At 39.6% G+C, this 14,741-nt stretch overlaps 1 non-coding gene across 1 annotated transcript; it reads left to right on the top strand.

Annotated features, from left to right (window-relative positions):
- The first annotated feature begins 12,803 nt into the window (after positions 1–12,803).
- On the top strand, positions 12,804–12,907 carry LOC112798886 (small nucleolar RNA R71). The gene has a single exon (XR_003200483.1). It is a non-coding gene; the product is annotated as a small nucleolar RNA R71 (small nucleolar RNA).
- The last annotated feature ends 1,834 nt before the right edge of the window (positions 12,908–14,741 follow it).

Genomic DNA, 14,741 nt, shown 5'->3' with positions numbered 1-14,741 from the left:
TGTGTTCGTTGTTTGTATGAGAGCACGAGCAATACAAAGAGGGTAGGATGTACCTGCAAAGGCACTCTAAAGCTTAAGTCGGTGTGTATGCTAGCTTACTTGAAAGAAAACTTGTGTCTTTAGAGACGTTTTACTTCCCTTTTATATGATGAGTTCCTCATCTGTTACATTTCTCGGCACTAACGTTCGAGTAATTGATATTGTAACCGACCTTATTTTGTCGTTGGAACGTCGGTTACGATAGGAATATTGATATCGCTGAGTTATGGCTCATAATTCCGAATAATAACGAAAAATGACGAGCTATATTGTACGTTGGTAATGGCTTTGGGGCCGAGTTATAATGTGCAATAATGACGACCATATCACACCCCCAAGCTTAGCCTGAGGAGGATTTTAATGAAGCAGGTTGAGCTTTTGGATAAGTTATAACTCGGCTTATGTGGGTTAGTGGGTGAGCCCTCAGATCAACTTACTTCATTAAAAGAGGGTGTTTTTGTTTTATATTTTTTATTTTGTACATGGGGAGTCGTGTCCGTTAGTTTCTGATGAGAGATAAAGAGTAATGGCTTTATTTAATTTTGCCGGTTTCCAATGTTGGGTTCGCTGTTTGATGTGGCTTTGTGAGTGGGAGTTATCATTTGGAACGTTTGAGGTTTTAATAGCTTTGATTTTTGGAGTTTTTTGGTGGCTAATTTTGGCGATTGGTTATCTGCTTGATTTTGGAAGGATGAGTAAGAGAGGTATGATTCTGCTTCTTCATTTCTAATCTATTTCTTCCTCCTTCTCCCTCTTCCTTCTTCTTTCTTTCGTTTGTATGCTGGTTGGTGGGCTAATGGGGTTCGAGAAAGAGAAAAAGGATAAGGTGGATTGGTCTTATGATTGGGTAGGAGAGGATGTGAAATCGCGGGTGTCATTATTTTCTGATGAAGCGACGGTGAAGGAGGTTGATGTGACTAAAATAGTGAGGGTGGGTTCTGGAGTTAAGGTAGAGTTGTTACCATGCAGTGTTGATGATAGAGTTTACCACCGGGAATGGGGGTTTGGATTTTTCTACATGCATAGTTGTGTGCTTGAAGAATTGCAAGTGAGACTACCATTTACAGATTTTGAATGTCAGATTTTGAGGCAGTTAAACTGCGCTCCATCACAGCTTCATCCAAATGGGTGGGCTTTCCTTCGATCCTTTGAGGTTCTGATGGAATTCCTTGAGGAGGTGCCATCCGTTGATTTGTTCTTTTCTTTATTCCAAGCTAAAGGGGTGTGGAAAGGGGGTTGGGTGAATTTTAACAATACTCTGGGTTTTGAGATTTTCAAGCTATATAAGTCCTCATTTAAAGATTTTAAGGAGATGTATTTTAAAGTCAGAGGTTCGGAGGAGGATTTTCCGTTTTTCATTGATGAAAATCTCGCTGAGAAATTTTCACTGTTTTGGTGCTCGGAGCCCCAAAATATACTCAGCCCAGAGGTGATATTCCCGAGGAATGAGTGTCTGATAGAGTTTTTGGTGAAAAATGTTGATCGTAAAAATTTAATATCGATGTATGAGTTGCTGAAGTGGGAGGAGGATAAAGGTGCTGTTGTAGAGTATTTGGGTGAGTGTTAGGGTTTATGCTGATGTCTCTGTTATTCTGTTAAAAAATGTTTAACATGAATTGTTTTTTGTAGGTGGGAAGTATCCCGGTGTCTCGGCTGCATCTTTAAGGTCGCGTTTCAAGACCAAGAATTTGGACAAAGAAGTGTCTTCTTCCAATGTTGAAAAAGCAGCTGGAACTGGAGAGGTTACTCAGCCTCCGCGTGGTCGGACTAAGGTAATTGTAAAAAAGAAGAAGTCGGATGTTGTCGAACTTTCTGAGAATTCTGATGAGAAGGAACATGGAGTCCGTTAGAAGAAATACAAGCTTTCATGGGTAACCATAAAAAACTTCATGAGATATCCGAGCATAGTGAGTGCTTTTCTGTGTGGGGAAAGGAGTATCCATATATGGCTGTTGTTGATGAATATTGCCAGTCTTCCGCTGATGTTTCTCTTGCCGAGGAAGTTGGTGATATGGCTATCGGGCAGTATATGCAGGTAATTGCCGAATTTGTTTTTGTTTTCAGTTGTGTTCTGTGTTATTGTAAAATTTATTATTTTTTATTGATTTTGTTTCAGGTTGTCGGACTGCGCCTTGCCAGTCTTGGGCAGAGCTAAGAGTTGAAGTATAAAAAGGTTTCATCAGAGAAGAGTGAAATTTCTAAGTTAAAGGAAGAGCTGAGTAAGGAAAAAGCTGCTTCTGCCGAGCTTCAGAGTCGGTTAACTGAAACCGAGAAATTATTAAAAGAGACAAAAGAAAATCATGTCAGAGACATCAAAGATTTGAAGAAGAAGGAGAGTGATCTGGCGAACATGCAATCTCGTGTTATTGAGGTCACTGCTCAATTTAAGGATATGGAGAAGAAAAAGGCGGATGAGATATTGGATTCTTTTGTTGAAGGTTTTGAAAAGGCAAGGTTGCAGGTAAAGTTTTTTGTACCGGATGCCGATCTCTCTGGTATGGACCCCGGAAAGATAGCGAGAGATGGTCAACTAATCGAGGATGATGGTGACGCAGAAGATGAAGCGGATAATGCTTAATGTGTTTTGTTAGAAACTTTTTGAAGTTGTTTTGCATATGTAATAGTTAATGGTGGTGTAGAACTTTTGAATTGACTTTTTTGTTTGAATTTTGAATGTGGTGCTTTTATTTAAAGAAAAGCTGTGTCTGATGTTCGGAAAGTGTTCCGAGTTTATTGGCTTTGCTGTCGCTGAGATTGTCTGTTATTGGTAGTTCGTAGCTTAGACGAGTATTGGCGTTTGTCTGAGCTGTATGGATAGAGTTATATTTGATTGATAATAGCATTCGCATAGTTATCTAATAGAGGGTAAGATAATATTCGTCTCGTATATATTCGGAGTCTTTTCGAACCTTTGAATACAAAGGTGCAGGTAGGCTAGCCTCGTTAAAACCTCTCCAAGCAAAACCCCTTGCGATAAAATCTTGGTAGTAGGAAAAAGAGTACAAGCCTGTCCCTGCTTTTTAGCTATAAAATTTCTTTAGGGAAGACACATTCCATGTATTAGGCAAGGGTTTACCATCTAGTGATTCTAGCTTGTATGCACCTTGGCCGAGTACTTCTGATACTCGATATGGACCGTCCCAGTTAGCTGCGAGCTTTCCATGTGTTGGTGGTTTCCGAGCAGTTTCTGTTTTCCGAAGTATCAAGTCTCCTTTTGAAAATGATCTTTGCTTAACCGTTCTGTTATATTGGCGAGCTAGTGCGTGTTGTGCCGCTCTTTGACGTAGTATAGCGAGATCTCGTATTTCTTCTATGGTATCGAGTTCGGCTTTCTGAGATTCGTCCTGATTGCCGAGTTGTGTTCTGAATGAGCTTTGGGATATTTTCAGTGGTATCATAGCCTCCGAGCCCTATACCAGTTTGAATGGTGTTTCTTTTTTTGATGTTTGTGGGGTGGTGTTGTACCCCCAAAGGACTTCATGTATTAGCTCGGCCCAGAGCCCTTTGGCATTATCCAGTTTCTTCTTTAGTGCATGTAGGATGACCTTATTTGCGGCCTCAGCTAGTCCGTTCGTTTGAGGATGCTCAACAGAGGCGAAATGCTGCTTTATTTTGAGATTCTGCAAAAAAGTTTGAAATTTCTGATCGGCGAACTGGCGACCATTGTCAGTTATGATATGTTGAGGTATGTCGAAACGGCAAATAATGTTTTTCCAAACGAATGAAATTATTTGCTTAGGATGTTATTTTTGCCAAAGGTTGGGCTTCCACCCATTTAGAGAAATAATCAATGCCGACAATGAGAAATTTTACCTGACCCGGTGCCGTAGGGAACGGACCGAGTATATCTAAACCCCATTGGTTAAATGGCCAACTGATGTCTGAATGATGTAATTGTTCGGCGGGTATGTGTATCAGTGGTGCGTGTCTTTGGCAATTGTTGCAGGACCGAATTTTTTGTTGGTTGTCCTTTTTCAATGTAGGCCAGAAGAATCCGGCTCGGAGGATCTTGGATGCTAAGCTCCGAGCCCCTGTATGTGTGCCACAGATTCCTTCATGTGCCTCGGCTAATGCTATGTCGGCTTCTGACTTGTTAAGGTATTTGAGTAGAGGGCGATCATGACCTCGTCGATACAGTGTTCCATTGAATATTGTGAAGAAGGATGCCTGTCGTCTGAACTTTTATTGTTCTCAACCCCCTCTGGTATAGCACCTGTTTGTAGATAGTGTATAATGTCGTCCCTCCAATCTTTTACCTATGTAACACTTAACACATTTGTCAGAGTAACAGTGGGTGATGTTATGGTAAACTGTTGTAGTGTAGATAACTTGGACTATGTACTGCCGAGTTTAGATAAGATGTCGGCTCTTTAATTTTTGTTCGCGTGGTATATGTTGTATTTCAAATTTGGCAAATTTTGTTGACAATTTCTTTATTAATAGCAGATATTTAGAGAGGAGAGGATCTTTTACCTGAAAAAGGTCATTTACCTGTTGTACCACTAATGGTGAATAACAATATACCTTGATCGCCAAGATTTGGAGATCTAGACAAAGTTGGAGTCCGGCGATCAGTGCTTCGTATTCGGATTGGTTATTGCTGGCTTTGAAACCTAGGTGTATTGAATGTTCCAGTATGAATCCGTCCTTGGCCTCCAAATGGATTCCTGCTCCACATCCCTCATTGTTTGAAGATCCGTCTACGTATAAGGTCCATTGTTTTATATGATCTTCTTCTGATGGTATTGTGAGCTTGGCGATGAAATCTGTTAGAAATTGAGACTTGATCGGTCCTCTGGGCTGGTATCTAATATCGAACTCAGATAATTCGATTGCCCATTTTATAAGTCGTCCTGCAATTTTTGGTTTGTGTAATACTTGTCTTAGTGGGTGATCGGTTCTGATGTGTATAACGTGGCTCTGGAAGTAAGGTCGGAGATGCCAGGCCAAAAATATTAGTGCTAGTGCGAGCTTCTCTATCCTTGGATAATTGAGCTCGGCGTGCTGGAGAGTCTTACTGACAAAATATATCGGATGCTGAACTTTGTTTCTCTCTGTAACAAGGGCCGAACTTATCGCCCAATCAGTAACTAACAAATATAGAAATAAATCTTCTCCTTGTAGAGGTTTTTGCAAAATCGGCAGTTGTGAGAGAGTTATTTTTAATTTTGAAAAAGCTTTCTCACAATCGTCGTTCCACTTAAATCTGTTTTTCTTTTTTATTGTTTGGAAAAAAAGAATAGAAGTTGATGCTAGGCAAGGAACAAATCTGGAAAGTGTGGCAAGTCGTCCTGTGAGGCGCTGAACTTCTTTGACTATTTTAGGGCTGGCCATGTTCAGTACGGCTCCGCATTTGTCTGGATTGGCCTCTATTCCCCTGCATGTTAGTAAAAACCCTAAAAACTTACCTCCTTGAACGGTGAATGCACATTTCTCGGGGTTGAGGCGCATGTTGTATTGGCGAATTTGGCCGAATATTTCTATAAGGTTGCTGATGTGATTATGTCCGATTTGTGTTTTGGCGACCATGTCATCGACGTAGACTTCGATATTTCTGCCGATCTGTTTGGCGAACACTTTATCCATAAGGCGTTGGTAAGTTGCACCTACATTCTTTAAACCAAATGGCATAACTTTATAACAATAGTTACCGAAGTCCGTGATAAAAGCTGTTTTATTTTGATCGAAGGGGTGCATGAGTATTTGATTATACCCTGAATACGCATCCATAAAACTTAAAGTAGCATAACCTGATGCGTTGTCTACTAAAGAATCTATGGATGGTAGAGGGTAAGAGTCTTTTGGGCATGCTTTGTTTAAATCAGTGAAGTCGACGCACATGCACCACTTACCGTTTTGTTTTCTTACCATTACCACATTGGCTAACCAGGTAGTAAACCTGATTTCTTTGATAAATTCTGCGTTGATGAGCTTTTGGGTTTCTTCTAGTGATGCTCTCTTTTTCTCGTCTCCGAGCTTTCTTTTCTTCTGTTGTACTAGTCGGACGGCCGAGTTTATTGCTAGTTTGTGACTGATAATTTGTGGGTCGATGCCGGGCATGTTGGTGGACGAACTTGTGATAAAAGAGTTTCAGGCACTGTTAGAGAAGCTCACAACTCCGTTCAACTAACCAGCAAGTGTACTGGGTCGTCCAAGTAATAAACCTTACGTGAGTAAGGGTCGATCCCACAGAGATTGTTGGTATGAAGCAAGTTATGGTCACCTTGTAAATCTCAGTTAGGCAGATTAAATTGGTTTATGGGTTTCAAAAATAGAAATAAGAAAATAAATAATAAAAGGGATAGAATACTCATGCAGACTCATTGGTGGAAATTTCAGATAGGCGAATGGAGATACTGCATGCTCAAGGACGCCTGCTATTCTCCTGCTTCAACTCAATCCTTCTTACTCCTTTCCATGGCAAGCTGTGTATAGGGGTTCACCATCAGCGGTGGCTACTTTCAATCCTCTCGGGAAAATGATCCTATGCGGCTGTCACTCGCACGGCTAATCGTCTGGAGGCATCACCCATGGTTGATGGCTACATCCCATCCTCGCAGTAAAAACTACGCTCACGCACTCTGTCACAGCACGGCTAATCACTGGTTGGTTCCTGCACCTACTGGAATAGAATCCCTTGATTCTTTTGCGTCTGTCACTAACGCCCAGCACTTGCAAGTTTGAAACACGTCACAGTCATTCATTACCGGAATCCTACTCGGAATACCACAGACAAGGTTAGACTTTCCGGATTCCCAGGATCCTACTCGGAATACCACAGACAAGGTGAGACTTTCCGGATCCTCATAAATGCCGCCATCTATCTAGCTTATACCACGAAGATTCTGTTGGGGAATCTAAGAGATATACATTCAAGCTCTGTTGCATGTAGAACGGAAGTGGTTGTCAATCACGTGCGTTCATAAGTGAGAATGATAATGATCGTCACTTTCATCATTACATTCATCATGTTCTTGGGTGCGAATGAATATCTTGGCATAAGAATAAGAGAGATTTGAATAAAAGATAATAGAATTGCATTAATACTTGAGGTACAGCAGAGCTCCACACCCTTAATCTATGGTGTGCAGAAACTCCACCGTTGAAAATACATAAGTAGAAGGTTCAGGCATGGCCGAATGGCCAGCCCCCATGTTCTAAGAACTATGCGTTCAAAGATCTGATCCTAAGATCTAAAGTGATCAAAAGATTTTTTTTTAATACAATAGATAAATGTCCTATATATACTAGACTAGCTTCTAGGGTTTACATGAGTAAGTAATTGATGCATAAATCCACTTTCGGGGCCCACTTGGTGTATGTTTGGGCTGAGCTTGATCAATCCACGAGCTGAGGCTTCTCTTGGAGTTGAACTCCGAGTTATGACGTGTTTTGGGCGTTCAACTCCGGATCATGACGTTTTTCTGGCGTTTAACTCCAGACAGCAGCATGAACTTGGCGTTCAACGCCAAGTTACGTCGTCAATCTTCGAATAAGGTATAGACTATTATATATTGCTGGAAAGCCCTGGATGTCTACTTTCCAACGCCGTTGAAAGCGTGCCAATTGGAGTTCTGTAGCTCCAGAAAATCCATTTCGAGTGCAGGGAGGTCAGATTCCAACAGCATCAGCAGTCCTTTTGTCAGCCTTCTTCAGAGTTTTGCTCAAATCCCTCAATTTCAGCCAGAATTTACCTGAAATCACAGAAAAACACACAAACTCATAGTAAAGTCCAGAAATGTGAATTTATCATAAAAACTAATGAAAACATCCCTAAAAGTAGCTTAAACTTACTAAAAACTATGTAAAAACAATGCCAAAAAGCGTATAAATTATCCGCTCATCACAACACCAAACTTAAATTGTTGCTTGTCCCCAAGCAACTGAAAATCAAATAGGATAAAAGAAGAGAATATACTATAAATTTCAGAATATCAATGAATATTAATTTAATTAGATGAGCGGGACTTGTAGCTTTTTGCTTCTGAACAGTTTTGGCATCTCACTTTTTCCTTTGTAGTTTAGAGTGATTGGCGTCTCTAGGAACTTAGAATTTCGGATAGTGTTATTGACTTTCCTAGTTAAGCATGTTGATTCTTGAACACAGGTACTTATGAGTCTTGGCCGTGGCCCTAAGCACTTTGTTTTCCAGTATTACCACCGGATACACAAATGCCACAGACACATAACTGGGTGAACCTTTTCAGATTGTGACTCAGCTTTGCTAGAGTCCCCAGTTAGTGGTGTCTAGAGCTCTTAAGCACACTCTTTTGCTTTGGATCACGACTTTAACCACCCAGTCTCAAGCTTTTCACTTGGACCTTCATGACACAAGCACATGGTTAGGGACAGCTTGATTTAGCCGCTTAGGCCTGGATTTAATTTCCTTGGGCCCTCCTATCCATTGCTGCTCAAAGCCTTGGATCCTTTTTACCCTTGCCTTTTGGTTTTAAGGGCTATTGGCTTTTTCTACTGCTCCTTCTTTTTCTTTCTATTTTTTTTTCGCCATTTTTTTTTCGTAAGCTTCCTTTTTCACTGCTTTTTCTTGCTTCAAGAATCAATTTCATGATTTTTTTCAGATCATCAATAACATTTCTCTTTGTTCATCATTCTTTCAAGAGCCAACAATTTTAACACTCATAAACAACAAGATCAAAAATATGCACTGTTCAAGCATTCATTCAGAAAACAAAAAGTATTGTCACCACATCAATATAATTAAATTAAATTCAAGGATAAATTCGAAATTCATGTACTTCTTGTTCTTTTGAATTAAAACATTTTTCATTTAAGAGAGGTGAAAGACTAATGGATTTTATTCATAGCTTTAAGGCATGGTTACATACTAATGATCATGAAGTAGAGACACAAAACATAGATAAACACAATAATTAAAAACCGAAAACAGAAAGAAATAAAGAACAAGGAATGAATCCACCTTTAGTGGCGTCTTCTTCTTGAAGGACCAACAATGTCCTTAAGCTCTTCTATGTCCCTTCCTTGCCTTTGTTGCTCCTCCCTCATTGCTCTTTGATCTTCTCTTATTTCTTGGAGAATGATGGAGTGCTCATGATGTTCCACCCTTAATTGTTCAACATTATGGCTCAAATCTTCTAAAGAGGTATTGAGTTGCTCCCAATAGTTGTTGGGAGGAAAGTGCATTCCTTGAGGCATTTGTTGATGATGAACTTCCTCATGTTCTTCTTGAGGGCCGTGAGGAACTTCTCTTGTTTGCTCCATCATTTTCTTGGTGATGGGCTTGTCTTCTTCAATAGAGACATCTCCATCTATGATAACTCCAGCTGAGTAACATAGATGGCAAATAAGGTGAGGGAAGGCTAGCCGTGCCATAGGTGAGGACTTGTCGGCTATTTTGTAGAGTTCATTGGATATGACTTCATGAACTTCTACTTCCTCTCCAATCATGATGCTGTGAATCATGATGGCCCGATCTATAGTAACTTCAGATCGGTTGCTAGTAGGGATGATGGATCTTTGGATGAACTCCAACCATCCTCTAGCTACAGGCTTGAGGTCCAGTCTTCTTAGTTGGACTGGCTTGCCTTTGGAGTCTATTCTCCATTGGGCTCCTTCCACACATATGTCCGTAAGGACTTGGTCCAACCTTTGATTGAAGTTGACCCTTCTAGTGTAGGGGCGTTCATCTCCTTGCATCATAGGCAAGTGAAACGCCAACCTCACATTTTTCGGACTAAAATCTAAGTATTTCCCCCGAACCATTGTGATATAGTTCTTTGGATTCGGGTTCATACTTTGATCATGGTTCCTAGTGATCCATGCATTGGCATAGAACTCTTGAACCATCAATATTCCGACTTGTTGCATGGGGTTGGCTAGGACTTCCCAACCTCTTCTTTGGATTTCATGTCGGATTTCCGGATACTCATTCTTTTTGAGCTTGAAAGGGACCTCGGGGATCACCTTCTTCTTTGCCACAACATCATAGAAGTGGTCTTGATGGCTCTTGGAGATGAATCTCTCCTTCTCCCATGACTCGGAGGTGGAAGCTTTTGTCTTCCCTTTCCCTTTTCTAGAGGATACTCCGGCCTTAGGTGCCATTGATGGTAATGGAAAAACAAAAAGCTTATGCTTTTACCACACCAAACTTAAAATTTTGCTCGCTCTCGAGCAAGAAAGAAAAGAAAAGTAGAAGAAGAAGAAGAGAATAGGGAAGAGAGGGAGAAGAGTTGGTTCGGCTATGTGGGAGAATGTGGGTTTGTGATGTGTGAAAATGAAGAAGAGTGGAAGGGTATTTATAGGGAGAGGGGAGGGTATAGGTTCGGCCAATTTTGGGTGGGAATGGGTGGGAAAATGAATTTGAATTTTATGAAGGTAGGTGGGGTTTATGGGGAAGAGTGGTTTGATGTGAATGGTGAATGGGGTAATTGGGAAGAGGAATTGAGGTGATTGGTGAAGGTTTTTGGGAAGTGTGATATGGGGAAGAGTGAAATGAGATTTGGATTAGGAGAGTGTGATTAGGATTAAAAGAAAAGGTAGGAATATGGTAGGTGGGGATCCTGTGGGGTCTACAGATCCTGAGGGGGATCCTGTGGGGTCCACAGATCCTGAGGTGAAAAGAAATACCATTCCTTCACCATATAGGCATGTAAATTGCCTTCGTGCATCATTCTGGCGTTCAAACGCCCATTGGTGCATGTTCTGGGCGTTCAACGCCCATGTAATGCATGTTTCTGGCGTTGAACGCCAGTTTCATGCTTGTTGCTGGCGTTCAGCGCCAGCTTGTCTCCTCCAGGCACATTCCTGGCATTTAACACCAGGATGTTGCTTGTTTCTGGCGTTCAGCGCCAGAATAGTGCTCTGTTCTGGCGTTGAACGCCAGCCAGATGCATCTTACTGGCGTTGAACGCCAGTCTGCGCTACCTCCAGGGTGAACAATTTTTTTCTTCTGTTTTTGACTCTGTTTTTAATTTTTTTGATTTTTTTCGTGACTCCTCATGATCATGTACCTAATTAAACACAAAAATAACAAAGAAACAAAATAAAATTAGATAAATAAAATGGGGTTGCCTCCCAACAAGCGCTTCTTTAATGTCAATAGCTTGACAGTGGCTCTCATGGAGCCACAAGGTGATCAGGTCAATGTTAGTGTGGTCCCAACACCAAACTTAGAGTTTGGTTGTGGCTTCACAACACCAAACTTAGAGTTTGACTGTGTGGGTTCTTCTTGACTCTGAACTGAGAGAAGCTCTTCATGCTTACTCTCTTTTGTCACAGAGGGATGGCCATGTGCCTTAAACACAAGGTAGTCCCCATTTAATTGAAGGACTAACTCACCTCTGTTGACATCTATCACAGCTCCTGCTGTGGCTAGGAAAGGTCTTCCTAGGATGATGCATTCATCATCTTCCTTCCTAGTGTCTAGGATTATGAAATCAGCAGGGATGTAAAGGCCTTCAACCTTTACTAGCATGTCCTCTACTATTCCATAAGCTTGTCTCATGGACTTGTCTACCAATTGCAATGAGAATAAGGCAGGTTGTACCTCAATGATCCCCAGTTTCTCTATTACAGAGAGTGGCATAAGGTTTATCCCTGACCCCAGATCACATAGAGCTTTTTCAAAGCTCATGGTGCCAATGGTGCAAGGTATTAAGAACTTGCCAGGATCTTGTTTCTTTTGAGGTAGAGTTTTCTGAATCCAAGTATCCAGTTCACTAATGAACAAGGGAGGTTCACTTTCCCAGGTCTCATTACCAAACAACTTGGCATTCAGCTTCATGATAGCTCCTAAATATTGAGCAACTTGCTCTCCAGTCACATCTTCATCCTCTTCAGAGGAAGAATAGTCTTCAGAGCTCATGAATGGCAGAAGGAGATTTAATGGAATCTCTATGGTCTCTAGATGAGCCTCAGATTCCTCTGGATCCTTAATAGGAAACTCCTTCTTGCTTGGAGGACGTCCCAGGAGGTCTTCCTCACTAGGATTTTCGTCCTCCTCCTCCCTAGTGCATTCGGCCACTTTGATCAAATCAATGGCCTTGCACTCTCCTTTTGGATTCTCTTCTGTATTGCTTGGGAGAATACTGGGAGGAGTTTCAATGACTTTCTTACTCAGCTGGCCCACTTGTGCCTCCAGATTTCTAATGGATGATCTTGTTTCATTCATGAAACTGAAAGTGGCCTTTGACAGATCAGAGACTATATTGGCTAAATTAGAAGTGTTTTGTTCAGAATTCTCTGTCTGTTGCTGAGAAGATGATGGATATGGCTTATTATTACTCAGCCTATTGTGTCCACCATTGTTAAAGCCTTGTTGAGGCTTTTGTTGATCCTTCCAGGAGAAATTTGGATGATTTCTCCATGATGGGTTATAGGTGTTTCCATATGGTTCACCCATGTAATTAACCTCTGCCATGGCAGGGTTCTCAGGATCATAAGCTTCTTCAGAAGCTGCCTCTCTAGTACTGTTGGATGCATGTTGCAATCCATTCAGATTTTGAGAGATTATGTTGACCTGTTGAGTCAACATTTTGTTCTGAGCCAATATAGCATTCAGAGCATCAATTTCAAGAACTCCTTTCTTCTGAGGTATCCCATTATTCACGGAATTCCTCTCAGAGGTATACATGAATTGGTTGTTTGCAACCATGTCAATGAGTTCTTGAGCCTCTTCAGGCGTTTTCTTCAGGTGAATAGATCCACCTGCAGAATGGTCCGATGACATTTTCGAAAATTCAGAGAGACCATAATAGAATATATCTAATAGGGTCCATTCTGAAAACATGTCAGATGGACATCTTTTGGTCAACTGCTTATATCTTTCCCAGGCTTCATAGAGGGATTCACCATCTTTTTGTTTGAAGGTTTGAACATCCACTCTCAGCTTGCTCAGCTTTTGAGGAGGAAAGAATTTATCCAGGAAGGCAGTGACCAGCTTAGTCCAGGCTATCCTTAGGTTGTGAATCCAACCATATTCTAGCTCTGTCTCTTACAGCAAAAGGGAAAAGCATGAGTCTGTAGACTTCAGGATCAACTCCATTCGTCTTTACAGTCTCACAGATCTGCAAGAACTCAGTTAAAAACTGATAAGGATCCTCAGATGGAAGTCCATAAAACTTGCAGTTTTGTTGCATTAATGCAACTAGTTGAGGCTTAAGCTCAAAGTTATTGGCTCCAATGGCAGGAATGGAGATGCTTCTTCCATCAAACTTGGACGTTGGCTTTGTGAAGTCACCAAGCATTCTCCTTGCATTATTATTATTATTATTTTCGGCTGCCATCTCCTTCTCTTGTTCGAAAATTTCTGAAAGGTTATTTCTAGATTGTTGTAATTTAGCTTCTCTTAATTTTCTCTTCAGAGTCCTTTCAGGTTCTGGATCAACTTCAACAAGAGTGCCTTTTTCCCTGTTCCTGCTCATATGAAAGAGAAGAAAACAAGAAAAGAAAGAGGAATCCTCTATGTCACAGTATAGAGATTCCTTTATGTTAGTAGAAGAAGAAAGGGGTAGAAGAAAGAAGAAGGATGGATTTGGATTTTTGGATGAAGAGAGGTGAAGAGAAGTGTTAGTAATTAAATAATTAAATAGAATAAGAGAAGAGAAGAGAAATTTTCGAAAATAATTTTGAAAAAGAGGTTAGTAATTTTCGAAAATCAAAGACAAAATATAATTAAAATTAAAATTTAAAACAAAAAGAATTTTTTGAAAAAGAGAGGGAGAATTTTCGAAAATTAGAGAGGGAAAAGTAGTTAGGTGGTTTTGAAAAAGATAAGAAACAAACAAAAAGTTAGTTAGTTGATTGAAAAAGATTTGAAATCAAATTTTGAAAAAGATAAAATTTTTGAAAAAGATAAGATAAAAGATAAAAAGATATATTTGAAAAAGGATATTTTGAAAAAGATTTAATTTTTAAAATTACTTAACTAACAAGAAACTACAAGATAAGATTCTGGAATTTAAAGATTGAACCTTTCTTAACAAGAAAGTAACAAACTTCAAATTTTTGAACCAATCACATTAATTGTTAGCTAATTTTCGAAAATTTGATATAAAGATAAGAAAAAGATTTTGAATATATTTTGAAAAAGATTTTTGAAATTTTCGAAATTTATAAAAAAATGAAAAAGATATGATTTTTGAAAAAGATTTTGAAAAGATAAGATTTTTAAAATTGAAATTTTGACTTGACTTGTAAGAAACAACTAATTTTAAAAATTTTTGACCAAGTCAACCCAAAATTTCGAAAATTTGGAGGAAAATAAGGAAAAGATATTTTTTTTTATTTTTGAATTTTTTAATGATGAAAGAGAATAACAACAAAAATATTCAATGCATGAAATTTTTAGATCAAAACAATGAATGCATGCAAGAATGCTATGAATGTCAAGATGAACACCAAGAACACTTTGAAGATCATGATGAACATCAAGAACATAATTTTGAAAAATTTTTTGATGCAAAGAAAACATGCAAGACACCAAACTTAGAAATCTTTAATGCATGGAAAATATGAATGCAAAAGTGCACAAGAAAAACAAGGAAAGACACAAAATAAGAAAACATCAAGATCAAACAAGAGGACTTATCAAGAACAACTTGAAGATCATGAAGAACACTATGAATGAATGAGATTTTCGAAAAATGTAAAAAAAAATTTTTAAAAGCATGCAATTGACACCAAACTTAAAAATTAACACAAGACTCAAACAAGAACACAAAATA

Source organism: Arachis hypogaea, chromosome 4 (genome assembly GCF_003086295.3).
Source record: "Arachis hypogaea cultivar Tifrunner chromosome 4, arahy.Tifrunner.gnm2.J5K5, whole genome shotgun sequence".
Lineage (NCBI taxonomy): Eukaryota > Viridiplantae > Streptophyta > Magnoliopsida > Fabales > Fabaceae > Arachis > Arachis hypogaea.
This window is presented reverse-complemented; position numbering and strand designations above follow the sequence as displayed.